General features: G+C 59.4%; 1 protein-coding gene across 7 annotated transcripts in view; it reads left to right on the forward strand.

The window, feature by feature from the left end:
- The first annotated feature begins 2,629 nt into the window (after positions 1-2,629).
- ZNF532 (zinc finger protein 532) overlaps positions 2,630-13,497 on the forward strand; it is a 72,999-nt gene continuing 62,131 nt past the window's right edge. For 3 of the 7 annotated variants that reach the window (XR_008628460.1, XM_055125419.1, XM_055125424.1), the window contains exons 1-2: positions 4,177-5,053; positions 5,145-5,254. The gene's annotated coding sequence lies outside the window, so the exon portion shown is untranslated. Of the gene's footprint in view, positions 2,771-3,484; positions 3,764-3,894; positions 4,094-4,176; positions 5,054-5,144; positions 5,255-13,497 lie in introns of those variants that run through there. The other 4 variants (XM_055125420.1, XM_055125422.1, XM_055125423.1 and 1 more) reach the window with 4 other exon arrangements.

Below are 13,497 nucleotides of genomic sequence, written 5' to 3' on the forward strand. Positions count from 1 at the left end.
ACAAAGACAAAGACAGAGATACATGCACACACACACACACACACACACACACACACACACACACACACACATACGGAGGGATTTCACAATTCACCAAGCAGAGGAAAAATGAACACAGTGAGAGTTAGCAATAAAAACAGCAACAACACAATCCCAAAGGACATAGAATTCCTTTAGTTTCTATTTGGCATGAGAATAATATGATTTCTTTGTTCTGCTTTTTCTTATCTACAAGCTCTCAAATAGTTTATTTCTTTTTTTTTCCTTTTTGCACAGTTACTTCTATTTCTGCCCAAAGCAGAGTGGTGCCTGAGGTAGTGTTCCTTACATATGTGGAATAACAGAAAGAACCTTTGTATTGATGTTTTTTTGGATGAAGGGCAATAACGTTAAAAAAAAAAATTAAAACCCCAAACCACAAAACACCAAAACCAAAATACTTAACACCCAAAACTGTTTTCAGCTCTGAAAGGCAGTGATTTTTGTACACTGACTGGTTTGCTTTGTAGCTTTGTAGCAAAGATGCTTTGCTTTGAACATAGATCTCCCGGGGAAGAGAGCGCCTCTGAAACCCTCTTCCTAAAGACAGAGCAGAAATCATTTGCAAGAAGGTGCAGTCTTTTACCTTGAGTAGTCTATAAATTTGAGGTGGTTTTTATTTTATTTCAGTCTTTGCTCGTGGTGCTGGGGATCGAACCCAGGTCTCAGACTGGCAAAGGAAGGGGCTTCACAAATCCTGAGCTTCCTGGGAGTGGGGGTGGAGGCCTATGTATGGATTTTTGGAAGTAGACGCCATGTTAGCTGTTGCAGTTTGTACAAATGATGAATTGTGCATTTAGGCTAATTCCTTCCAGCTTGGCCCAGCCCGGAGCCCGGCAGAGAGGCCTACTCACAAAGGCCCTGGAATTGATGAGGCAGGAGTCGTTCTTCTGCAACCCGACCCTTCCGATAAGCAAGCCAGGCCGGGGTTTGGGTCTAGGATTCTTGCAACTATTCAAACTCCCCGGAGCTGTGCATTCAGGGGAAAGGATGGGGGAAGGGCCGGAGACGATTTCGGAATCCACAAGGATTCCAGCAGCCGGAAGCCCAGGGCGCCCTGTGCCCTGTGCCTTATGGAATTCCGCATATTAGGACGTGTTCGGCCTCTCAAGAGTTCCCCATTAGCAGCTCCTAGTGTATTTCTCAAGGCACTGTGATGTTTTTACACGCATATTAATGAAGGCCCACCTCCGGGAGAAGAAAGGGGGGGATAAAAAGGCCTCCTTTCCAATGAAATCAAGTCCAGGTCAAGTTAAAACTCAACCCACGGCTACCGGCAACTGCTGGCAGGCTCGGAGCCCGGGGAAGTTTCAATTTCATCATCTCCTAACCCTGATGGCTGCAATGACGTTGCCGGCAGAAGGTGGCCAAGAGAGTGGCCAGTCTCTCTCTGAACACGTGGACCCGCGTCCCGTTTAGGGGCAACGCCCCGCGATCTGCGGCGGGCAAGACCAACCCTCCCTGCGGGGAGCCGACCCTTGGGGGGTGGGTGTCATTTGCATGAAAAATCCGCAAGGGCCAAAAAAAAAAAATGTAGTTCCGATTTACATCACACAGTGTCCCTTCACCGAGAACAATGGCATCGGGAGGGGAGGGCAGGCGAAGCCCGGGCGGGCTGGGACGGGAGCGGCGACGTGGTGGCCGCGCGCGCTGCAAACGCCAGGCGGGTTCCAGCCGCCTGGGAATGAAGCCCCGAGTGCGGAGCTGCTTCCTCCACTCCCGGCCGGTCCACCCCCCCCACCCCCCACCCCCCAGGGAGCCTTCCCGGGTCCTGGGGACATTGTCCCAGCTCTTTCCACTTTGCCCTATTTCCAGGGTAAGCGCGATTAGCTGGCCGCGGGGGGTGGGGTGGGGTGGGGTCTTTGCTGTTTCCTTTACAAAAAACCTTCCGGGGAGCCTCCGGGTCCGGGAACCCTGGGGTGGATGAGTGTGTGTGTGTGTGTGGCGAGGAGGGGTGGTGGTAGGGGGGGCGTTGTCTGCAGGACCCGCAGGGCTGGACAAACAGCATACCTGACCCGGGGCCATAGATTGGCTTCCTCTCTGGGCTTGGAGGCTCGTCCACCTCGGTGGCCCAGAGCGGTTTCTAGATGTATCTGTTTGCGTTCAGCCCGCGGTGCCCACCTGCTTTGACGCACCCCGCGTGCTGGTTACAGTTGCACAGCCTTCTTGGGATTGCAAAGACCAGCTATTACATCTCGTTTCCTCAATATCATCTCCCCGCCGACCCCCTCCACGAAAAACCAAAAAGAAAAAAATAATAATAAATCTAAAACCAAAACGCTCCATGAAGCGAACATGCCATGTTTCAATCTGGCCCTAGTGGCTTTTTCCCACCCCCCCCCATCTGAAAAGCAAAACAATAAAATAAAAAAAATATAGAAAATAAAAACACAACATACACACACCAAAACCCAAAACCCAAAACAACAAAAACACCGTGTGTCTTTTCCACCAGGGCTTTCTCCCCACCCCAGGGGGTGTCTTCCATTCTTTTGTGGCTCAGTTTAAGGCGAAAAGGGCTCCAAACCACTAACTCCCCCGAAGGGAGTCCCCCTTCCCGCGGCTCCCGGGAGCGCTTCACGTTGCAAGGGGCTGCGGACAGCGTGCTCCTGCCTGGCTGCTCGGCCACCATTACGACCATCAGCGGCCACCACGTTGCCTCCAGGCTCCCGGGGCGGTGCGCGGGCTCTCCAAGCATCCCGGGCGAGGCCTTGCGTCCTTCCAAACTCGAGTAAGTCGCGGCTCGGGGGCCCCTGGCCAGGACGGGGTGAGCGCCCGCAAGGTGGTTTGCAAAGAAAAAGAGACCAGGAAAAAGAAGGCAGCGAGAAAAGAAAGAAGGAAAGAAAGAAAGAAAAGAAAGAAAGAAAAAAAAAAAGCCCGCCCGAGCCAGCCCGCAGCCCCCGTCTGGCCCGGGCCTCCCCGCGGCGTCCGGGGCGCGGCGGCGCCGGCGGCGTCGGCGGCGGTGGCCGGGCCGGGGTGAGTGCGGGGCTGCGGGGCTCGGCGCCGCCCCCTCCCCCTCCGCCGCGCTCCCTTTTGTTCGCGCTCGGCTCGGGCCGCCGCCGCCGCCGCGCCGCCCGCCCGGGCCCCGCGGCCCCAGCCTAGGCCCCGGCGTGCGGCCTAGAGGCGGCGGCGGCCCCGCACACGCCGCCCCGCGCCCGGCCGCCGCGCCCGGACCCTGGACGCCGCCGCCCGCGCCGCCGCGCGCCGCCGAGGTCATCCGAGCCGCGGCCCGGGCGCCCAGGGCTGGACCCCGCCGCGCGGGCCCCAGCCCGGGGCGGGGGGCGCGGGGCCGGGCCGGGCCGGGCCGGGGTGGGGTGCGGGGGGTGCGGCGCCGGGCTCGGCTGGGGGGCCCCCCCGCGTGCCCGCCCCGCGCGCGCCTGGGGCGCCCGGGCCCTGGGCCTGGGCGGCCGGGGCCTGGCGCGGCCGGGCCTGGGGGCGCGCGCGCCCTGGCGCCCCGGCGGGCCGCCCGCGGTGGGGGGTGCGGGGGGCTGCCCCGAGGGCCCAGGCGGCCGGGCCGGGCCCCGCAGGTTCCGAGCTAGGAGGGGGGGGGCCCACGTGAGCGCCGCCGCCCGCCCCTGCGCGCGGGCCGCGCACCCAGGCGGCTGCGAAAGGCCCGAGCGCCCCTCTGGCGCGCTGCCCCTTCCTCTGGCCCCCCCCGCCCCCACCAGCCGCCCGCCCTGGGTTTCTTCCCCGAGGTGAAGGGATTCGGACTTCTCCCCCCCAGGTGCTTGAAAGAAGAGAAGGTTGGAGGAGGAGGAGGAGGAGGCTGGGGGGGCCCCGCTGCTGCTGCTGCTCCTGCTCCTGCTGCTGCTGCTGCTGCTGCTGCTGGGAGCGAGGAGAGGGACGCGGGGAGGGGGCTGGGTGGGGTGGGGGTGACAGACAGCGAGGAGCCTGGTCAAGCCACCAGCGCTCGGCTCAGGAGGCCAGGCCGGCTCCCGCAGCCGGCGCATCCCCACCTAGATTGCTTTCTTGGGGGCTCTTTGTCAGCCACCAGCCCAGGGAACACACACTCACACACGTACACACAAAAGATCTGGGAGCCAGGTTGTGGGAGGTAAGTGGGGGAAGGAGCAGGAGGGGAGAGCAGTGTCTGCGGGGGGCTTGGCGGGGGTGGAGGGCAGGCGGGGGGGTTGGGCCCTGCTGGGCTCTGGGGTGCTGCTAGGGTGAGCCTCTCTCCCAGCCTGGGCCGGGGCGTGTGTGTGTATGTGTGTGTGGGGTGCGCGCGTGTGCGTGTGTGGCAGTGAGTGGGGTGGCAGGGGGGTGGGGGCCATCATGACCTTCCCCTCTGCACCGAGGCCTGAAAGGGAAAGGGCCCCCCCCAGCAAGATTCACCCCCTGTGCTGCTGATTTTCAGGGACTTGTTGGCAACTTAGCGAGGGTTGCCATAGCTTTTTTATGTAGGGTGACCAGAACCGGCTGAAACTGGTTTGAGGCAGATCAGCTCCTGAACACAATGCAGTCCCTGAGAGTTACTACAGTGGGATAGCAGCTTCCTCCCTTCATGGCAGCCAAAAGCAGAGGCGCTTGCAGGAAGGTGCACCCCAACACGTTATGTGAATGCACACTTAGACACCACACGCCTCTGTGTGCGACTCACCCAGCCCTCCACGAGTCTGTGTAGAGAAGATGGGGGAGAAGTGTGCAGGTTTGCAAGGTCTGAGCTTCCTTGGGCTTTTTCCTGCCTGTTTTCTTCTTTTTTCCTTTTTTCCTTTTGCTGAAGGGATGGACAAGGAGCTGAGATTTATGGCCCTTATTAAAGGAGAAAATGTGCCTTGTAGGGTGGGGACACTTGGTTTGTACAGTCTCTCTCTCTCTCTCTCTCTCTCTCTCTCTCTGTGGTTTGGACAGAACCAAACCAAACTGAACTGATGGATTTGTAATGGGAGTTTGTGGGTTGCTGGAGAATGCTACTTTGCATGCTTTTTCTTCTCTTGCAGGCTATGTTGTGCTTTGTGCTTTTCTTTTTAGAAGCTACTAAAGGGTGTTGGGGCACTTCTATGACGAAGGCCAAAAGGTAACAGTATTGTTCTAGCAGAGGAGCAGGAATGCTTGCCAGAGATGCTTTCAGCATACATGCCGTCTTTTTTTTTTTTTTTCCCTTGTAGGCCTGTGGACTGGGGCTGCTTTTAACCCTTTCAGATTTGCAGAGAATGCAGCCGTGTGGCCGTAACTGAACATTGGTCCAAAGCCCTTCCCAGGGGTCAAGGTTCACAAGGTGAGATTTGATCTTTTGAGCATGAATTTAAATCTGTATTCTGAAGTCCCTCTCAGCCCCCAGCCTGGCCGTGGATGGGCACCCTGGCCAGAGCAGCTGGGTTCAGCTGGAGAAGAAATACTCTCAGGGCTGCCCAAGTGCAATGGGGATTCGAGTGACTCTGGTGGCATTGCTAGCCAGGCGAGCTTCATGGAATCGCCCCGTGTCAGGCGCTTGGAGAGAGCCAGGCCTGGAGAGAAGCAGGTTTTGAGACGGGGAGGCGGCTGGGCCTGGTTTGCATAAGACTCAAGCAGCGCCCTCAGCCTTTCCCCCAGGATTCCAGGAAGAGGGAAGGGAAGAGGGCCGGGAAGCCCTTCGCCAGCCCCTGGCTGCCCGGCCTCCTGTTTAGGAAGGCGCTTGAGGAGGAGCCTGAAGGTACCTTTGCCTTTTGTTCCTTCACCCCCGTCGTCCTTTTTCCCCCTCCCCGGGCTCCCTCTGAGCCTGAAAGGTTTTCCCCCTCCGAGTCAGGCGGTTGGAATGGCTCTATTGATTTGGGGGGCTGCTGACGGAGAGGTCGCCCTTGGATTATTCGCGGCATGCCTTTTGCTGTGGTCCAGGGAGGCCGTACCAGGAGGAAACCGGGGCGCCTGGCTTCATTTGTGAAAAGATGTCTGTTAGGCGAGGCTGTGCCGGGGGCCGCCACGGGAGCCAGCTCCGGGCAGCCTGCACCCCTCAGCGCCCCGGGGGCAGGGAGAAGAAAGAACAAAAGCACGGGGGGCTCGCAGGCACGTTTCGCCTTGGGGTTCCTTGCGAGGATTCCTGCAGCTTCCCCAGACAGGAAGCCAGCGGCCCCCGGATGCTCCCCGCCGCACTGATCGCCTTGGCAGATAGAACCAGCCCTGGCCTGGTGGCAGGGACAGGGCGGCCGGGACGTGCCCAGAGGAGACAGGGTTGAAAATAGATCTCTCCCCCCTGCTCGGGAGGGTTGTTTTTTGGGGTTCCTCTTTGAGCTGGGCAGAGGGGACTTTTGAAAAATGCCTTTAGAATCGGGGTAGCTGGGGGCTGGCAGGAGGTTCAGGGAAGGGTGTCAAGTACAATGAGGTTTTTTTAAAAATTAATTGTTGGACAGAATCCCCCCCCTTGCCCTCCCCCCATGGCAGAGTATCAGCGTGTGATCAGACTGGCAGAGGGAGGCGAGAGAGCCTGGTTAGCTCAGAAGACTTGGTGCCGTATTTAATAGAGATAAATGTAATCTCGGCCGCTAGACCCCTAAATGGCTTACATGACGGGACAAAATTCTGTACAAATCAGTGTGCTCAAATTGGTTTCCAAGTCGACATTATTTCTGACGGCCAGAGGTTCGGCGTCTGAGGGTGGCAGAAATCTGCCTGCAAAGCAGGGAGCCCCGTCCACCACGTTGTGTGTTGTGTGAGCTGCCGCTCTGGCTTTTCTGGTGCCAAGGAAAACTCAGATGGCAGCGCTGATAAACCTTCATTAGCTTAATACAATAAGCTGCCTTAGAAAGTAGTCCTTCACTGCCGACTGCGGAAAGTCAGTGATTTTTATTTCACTTTGACAGCCCAACCTGGCAATGACTCCTCCTTGATCATAATGCCCAAAATCATCTCTCTCTCTCTCTCTCTCTCTCTCTCTCTCTCTCTCTCTCTCTCTCTCTTCTGGTCAGGCATTGCATGTTACAGAATGTTCTGGTTTTCTCTCCCTGTGGTTTCCAGCTTTGTTCCTTCCTCCCTCACCCCCACCGCCCCCTCAAGGCCCCTGGAAAATAGCATTTCTTTTGCTTTGAGGCCAGGGTTTCCCGCCCCCCTCAGCTTGGGGAGCTGGTTCTCGGGGCAGGTATGGGGCTCCCCTGGGCCTGGGCTTTGTCGGAGGTGGCGATCTCCCGCGGGGGAGAACAATGCAGCAGGCCCAGGTCGGGCCGGAGCCCGAGGCACGCCGCCTGGGCGAGGCGCTGGGAACGGCAGGCGGGGAGCGGGAGGCGCCGCCCCTGGACGGGCTGCTCTCCGCCCGCCCGAGTGGCACCTCCCTGGCCCCGGGGCCTGTGTCACCTCCCCCCCCCCCACACCTCAGCCCTGGCTGCGGCCATACCTGGAGCCGCTGGGGCTGGGCTGGGTGGGGGTGGGGGGTCGAGCCTCCAGGTTTCCAAGGAGATGGAGGGGCCGCCCCCTCCCCTCGCTGGAGGAATGTGTGGGCTCGCCTAAGGAGCCGGAGAGGCCTGGGCCGGCCGCCTGCAGGGACTCTTTGCGTGCCACCGAGGATCACCCAGGGTGCTCGGAGGGTTGGTGGCCCCACGTGCTCGCAGGCCAGGCCGAGGCCCAGGTTCCCCTCGCCCGCGCCGGCCTCACAAAGGGCTTCTGGGCTGCTCCTGCGAGGCGCCCAGCCCCCCTCCCTGGCCTCCCTGGAAATGCTTCCCGGGGCTGGGCTCTGGCCCACCCTCTGCCTTCCTGCTCCGCAGGAACCCGGCCCGGCCCTGCCCTGCCTGGCGCTGTGCAGAGCTGCACACCAGCCCGGTGGCCGCCCAGGGAAGTGTGCGTGTGTGCGTGCGTGCGTGTGTGCGTGGGTGTGTGCGTGTGTGCGTGTGTGTGTGGGTGTGTGCGTGTGTGTGTGTGTGTGCGTGTGTGTGTGTGCCTGTGTGTGTGTATTGGGGATTGCTCCCTGCCCACCCAGTTTCCGTGGTCCAGACAGTCCCCCTCACCCCACCTCTGCGTTTTCCTTGTGAGCGGCCACCGAGTCAGCTCGGGACTGACCCGTTTCTGCCGTCTGGGTTCAACTGCGGTAAAATTCTCTCTGGAGCAGCTCTTTGGGTCTGTGGGGTCGGACAACTGGGAACCCCCACCTCAGTCGGCCCATCCTGCTCCCCTGAGCCAGAGTCCTCTCTCTCTCTCTCTCTCTCTTGGCCCCGGCCCCTCAGCTGCTGATGGTGGTGTCCCCGCCTTTGTTCGCTTCCGGAAGGTCACCCAGACGGCCTCAGTGCCCTTAGCCACATACACTTGCCGGTCAGTGGCACCCGTGTGGGCTCCCATTCTCTGTCTCTGCCTGTATGGGCGTACCGCAGCGTAGACCCTGCAGCCAGCGATGACCCCGACAGGGGAGGGCAGAGTAGGGGCTTGTTCCAGTTGTAGGTAATCAAGACTGTGGTTGCGCTCCATTTTTTTTTTTTTTCAGTTTCGCGTGGTGGTTCTCAGGGCTTACTCCTGGCTCTGTGCTCACGGATCACTCTTGGTGGGGCTGAGCAGGGGTGGGGGGGTGGGCAGAGACACACCCTGTGTGGTGCTGAGGATGGATCCCAGGTCAGCCACACGCAAGACAAGCGCCCCACCCGCCGCCGTGTGGCTGTTGATACCGAACACACACATGGGTTTTGTCTGAAGCCTTTTCCTGCCCCGTGGCTCCATCCTTGGCGACTCCTAGATGCCCAGGAATATAGACGTTGGAATGAGAATAAACTGGGCTTGTCAGCTCCCCAGGAAGTGCTCGCCTCGTGGCTACTGTGGATTCTTTCGCAGCAGGAGACGGAGAGACTGTTCTCGAAAGACGTGAGTGAAAATTGAGTGGGCTACTAGAACACGCTGATGCGCGGATGATGATGTGCCTTAGAGCCCGGAACTAATCGGAATTAGACACTCCCCTCACGGCCCCCGCCCCCAAGGAAAGGGAAACCCCCTGGAGCTGGTAAAATGCCCTTTATTTCCTCCAGCACTTATTTGTCATCTCTTTGGAAACGAGTTAATTCTCAGAGTGGTCTTCAGGTTCCGGGAGGGGCCTGACAGGTGCAGTGTCAGTTTGGAGAGGGGGACGGAGATCTCGGAGATCCGGGTTGGAGTCTTGGTCGCCTGAGCAGATCATTACTAATTGTGACGTGACTGATTGGCGGCCACCAACTCTTGGTTGTGTTTGAGTATCTGAACGTACTTAGCCTCCCTGTCTTGGAACTATGGAAGCCAGGGAAGCCGGGAAGAGCTGAGGTTGGAAGCGGAGGTCGGGCTGTTTTTCTTTTTCTTTTTCTTTTTTTTTTTTTGCTTTTTTGGGTCACACCCGGCAATGCACAGGGGTTACTCCTGGCTCTGCACTCAGGAATCACTCCTGACAGTGCTCAGGGGACCACATGGGGTGCTGGGAATCGAATCCGGGTCGGCCGCATGCAAGGCAAACGCCCTACCCGCTGCGCTATCACTCCAGCCCCCTGTTTTTCTTCTTTTCCAAGAGGTTGAACCGGCTCTGTGGGAGCTGGGCAGAGGCTGAGGTTGGGCTGTCTGGAAAAGGGGAAACGGTGCAGAGGAGGGGTTCGGAGGGGTCAGGAGGCGCTGAGCAGAGGGCTTGGGGGTGTGGAGGGGAAGGAGGGCAGTATTGTGGGGGAGGGGGCGTTGCAGGGGTGCCTGTGCTGCATGGAGAGGGGCGGGGTGTGCTCACTGACCTTCCGCAAGCCGGGGACAGTGGGTGCTGGAGGATGGTGGGGGATGGAGGAGGTAAGGCCCGGGCCAGACCGGTCAGGTGTGGCCTTCCTGTGGGCCCAAGACAGAGGTTTTGGCGCCTTAGGGGGGTTGGAAGGACAGAAGGAGGAAGGACCGGGAGGGAGGGCAGGAGGGGGGGATGAGGGCGGTGTCTAAGGTGTGGCTCCCACTGGGTTTGGGGCTGGAGCCAGACCCCCTCCCACACACTCCCACCTCCCCACTGTGTGACTTGCCACTGGTCGTCCCGTCCCGTTGTCCTGCAGCTCCCAGGTAGAGGAAGCGGAAGGCCAGCGGGGTGGGGACGCCTGGAGGAGGGCTCCCTCCCAGAGGAGTCCAGGGCTCCCTCCCAGACTTGTGCTTTTTTTTTTTTTTTTAATGGGAGGAGCTGTCCGGGGAGCTGGCCTTGGCCTGCAGGCTCTGTTTGGCCCTGAGGGGTCCTTTGGGAGGAATTAGCCCTTGCACATACCTGGGCTGCCCTGCAGGCCTGGCCTTGCCTTCCTGTTCCTCCTTTCAGGACAAAGCCTTTGGGGGAAAGGGAGACTCTGGCAGCCCAGGGGCAGGTGAGAAGCTAGGGGTACCCCCGGAGCCCTGCACAAACACCCCGGCCTTGGTGCTGGCCCTGCCAGGTTGGGCTCCGGGCTGTTCTGCCTTAGGGGGCGCGGGCAGTCGGGACTGGGCTGTGGAGCCCTGGGGAGGAGGGAGGGTCCCGAGGCCGCGCAGGGTGGCGGACACAGTAAGAGTGCGTGCTGCAGGGGGGAGGGGGGAAGGGCCCTGGAAGCAGCGAGGGTCTCCCGGATTGAATCCCACAGAGAATCTGTGTACACAGGAGGGGGTGGAAGTAGCATGTGGCAAAGACTTGAAACCTCTTCACCCTGGCTCTTGGGTGAGGATGCAGATTGGAGCCAGGAGACATTTCTTTGAAACAGATCAGAAAATCAGATGGAGTGGAAAGTGGGAAATCTGTTGCCACCCCAAGTGCTATTGAAAGATCTTTATGAATTTCCACACAGGAAGTTCTCAATTCTGCTGGCTTTAGCAGGAGGGGAGGGGCATGAATCCTGCTGGTTCTAAATCTGGAGACCTCATCAGTAGTTTTTAGATAAACTGTAAAAAGGGCTTTTGTTCGTTTTGGTTTTTTTTTGAGTCCACCCTGAGGTGCTGAACGGGGGCTGACTCCAGGCTCTGTGCTCATGGATCATTTCTGGCCGGACTCAGGGGGACCGTGTGTGGTGCTGGGGACCGGACCGGGTTTGGCCACGTGCAAGGCCACGGCCTTACCCACTGTGCTACCTTTCTGGCCCCGGCAAATGCTGTTTCAGCTGTCCCTTGTATTCCCTGGCTCCCTTCTGAGTAGTGCGTGTTTGGTTTGGGGCCCTCCCCAGAGATGCTCGGGGCTTTCTCCCGGCTCTGTGCTCAGGGTCACTTCCCAGTGGTGCTGGGAGAATTGCGATGCCAGGAACTGACCGAGGCGCAGCACAGAAATGTGGGCTTTAGGGTTTTTTAATTTAATTTAATTTTTTTAAATTTAAACCATATCTGGTGGTCCCTGAGACCTGTTCCTTGTTCTGTGCTTGGAGAATTCAGGGAACCAAGTGCTGGGGATTGAACTGGGGTTGGTGGGAATGAGAGGCGAGGCCCTTAATCTAGCTCTCTGCCCCCCTTCCAGTTTTTTAAAATGCAGTTTATTTTATTTGGGGGCCACACCCTGCAGTGTTCGGGGCTTATTCCTGACTCTGCTCAGGGGTGCTGGCTGCATACAAGGCAGGTGCCCTCCCTGAGTGACCCCTGAGCAGTGCTTGGGGATTCACCAGGGTCCCCGCCCTCCCTCGCCTGCCCCTCGGGCCCCTTTTATTTCTGGTTTTAGTTTTGACTCACCCTTCGTTTTGGCTCAGTGCTCCGGGATCTCTCCCTCGCTGGTTCTTTGTATTCTTTGATTTTGAGCCGGTGATGCTCAGGGGTTACTTCTGGCTCTGCTCTGCACTCGTGTCACTCAAGGTGGAGTTCTAGGGACCAATGGGGTGTGGGGGTGGGGGGGCTGTCAAATCTGGGTCAGCTGTGTGTAAGGCAAGTGCCCTCCCGCTGTTCTGTGGCTCCAGCCCTCTCCCGCTGTGGCCTGGGGCACTGACCGCTTGTGGAACCGGGATTTGAACTGGGGTCACTGTGTGCAAGGCAAGCACCTTGCCGGCTGTACTGCCGCCTTATTTATTTATTCATTTATCTATCTATCTATCTATCTATCTATCTATCTATCTATCTATCTATCTATCTATCTATCTATTTTTGGATCATACCTGGTGATGCACAGGGGTTATTCCTGACTCATGCACTAAGGAATTACTCCTGGCGGAGCTCAGGGGACCATCTGGGATGCTGAGAATCGAACCCAGACCAGCCGTGCGCAAGGCAAACGCCCTACCCGCTGTGCTATTGCTCCAGCCCCCCCTTTTTTTTTCCTTTTTAACTGGTGGTGCTGGGCGGGGAGGCCCCTGGGGCACTGGAGATCCAGCCTGGCACTTGCAAGACGAATGCCACCGGCTCAGACCGCATCCCCGGGCTGGCTGGCCTTCAGGACCTGAAAACCCCTCTGGCCTTGTATTTTGCGTTCTGCCAGACTCCGCCGCTTTCCATAATCGAGGCTGCCAGATATGGCGAAGAGGAAAGGCAGGCTCCGGCTTTCTGCACCGTCCTCAGCTCAGCTGGCTCTCTGAGGGACGGCGACTCCCGCTCTGCAGCCCTCGGGCCCTGCGCCGGGTGTGGATGGTGACAGTTGTCTTCCCGGAGGAGCAGTTTTGTTCTTCTCTGGTCCGGGGTGTAAGAGTGAGAGGGATGGGAAGCTGGGCTGGGAAATCCCCGAACCCCTGAGTCTCCTCGGGGGCGTGGGCCGTCTCCGGCTTCCCTGCCGAGGCAGCGCGGGTCCCCGCGGGCTTGGCTGGGCTCCGGGCCCTGCTCTTGGGACACCCGGGCCGCTGCTTCTGGAGGGTTCGACCCCAGCTTCTGCTCGCGGTCCCAGCCCTTGCGTGGGACGAGGCCTCGCTTCATCCAAGTCCTGGTCACTGAGCTGGTCCCCTTTCCCGTGTTTGTGGAGTGGCTGGGCCCCCCTGCCTCGAGCTCCTGGTGGGCAGTACCAGGCCTGCCTTGACCTCCTGCATGCAGGGCACGTGCCCGGCCGTCGGCTGGCTCCTGCCTCCACACGCGGCTGCCTGAGGAGCAGGCAGGGTTCGAGGTGCAGCTGGCAGCCTCTGGCCGACTTGCGCCTGGCTGGGGCCCTGCCGGGACGACCTTCAGTGGCCCCCGCCCAGTTCTCCACACACCCCCTTGGGCTTTATTTTAGCTTTGGACCACACCCAGCGGTGCTCAGGGCCTGTCCCTGGTGCGGGGTGGGGAGCGGGTACACTGCAGTGCTGGGGCGGGGGGTGCCGGGCTTTGTGCTCTCCCCGTCCTGGCCCAGGTTCCAGGGTCTGAAACTGCTGTGGCTGAAATTGGGGAAGGGTCTGAAGAGAGCGCTGAGGGCCAGGCGGTGACCTGGAGCCCTCCCTGGAACCCCCCAGGGAGCACCTCCCCCCCCCCCAGGCTAGTCCCTGAGTGAGCCCCACCCAGGCCCCCTGAAGGAAACGTGGGCAAAGTGCTGTTTTTCTCTCCTTGTTCGAATGCCCCCCAGGGTCGCCCCCTTTGTCCCCGGTGTTCCTGAGTCACGTCTCTGCATGACAGGGTCTGGCCCAGCCTTTCTCAGCTTTCGGGGTCTCTAGAGCCCTTGGAGTATTCCCCAGGCCCTCCCCGGCAGGGCCACAGGTGAAA

This window comes from Sorex araneus, chromosome 2 (assembly GCF_027595985.1).
Source record: "Sorex araneus isolate mSorAra2 chromosome 2, mSorAra2.pri, whole genome shotgun sequence".
In the NCBI taxonomy this organism is placed as follows: domain Eukaryota; kingdom Metazoa; phylum Chordata; class Mammalia; order Eulipotyphla; family Soricidae; genus Sorex; species Sorex araneus.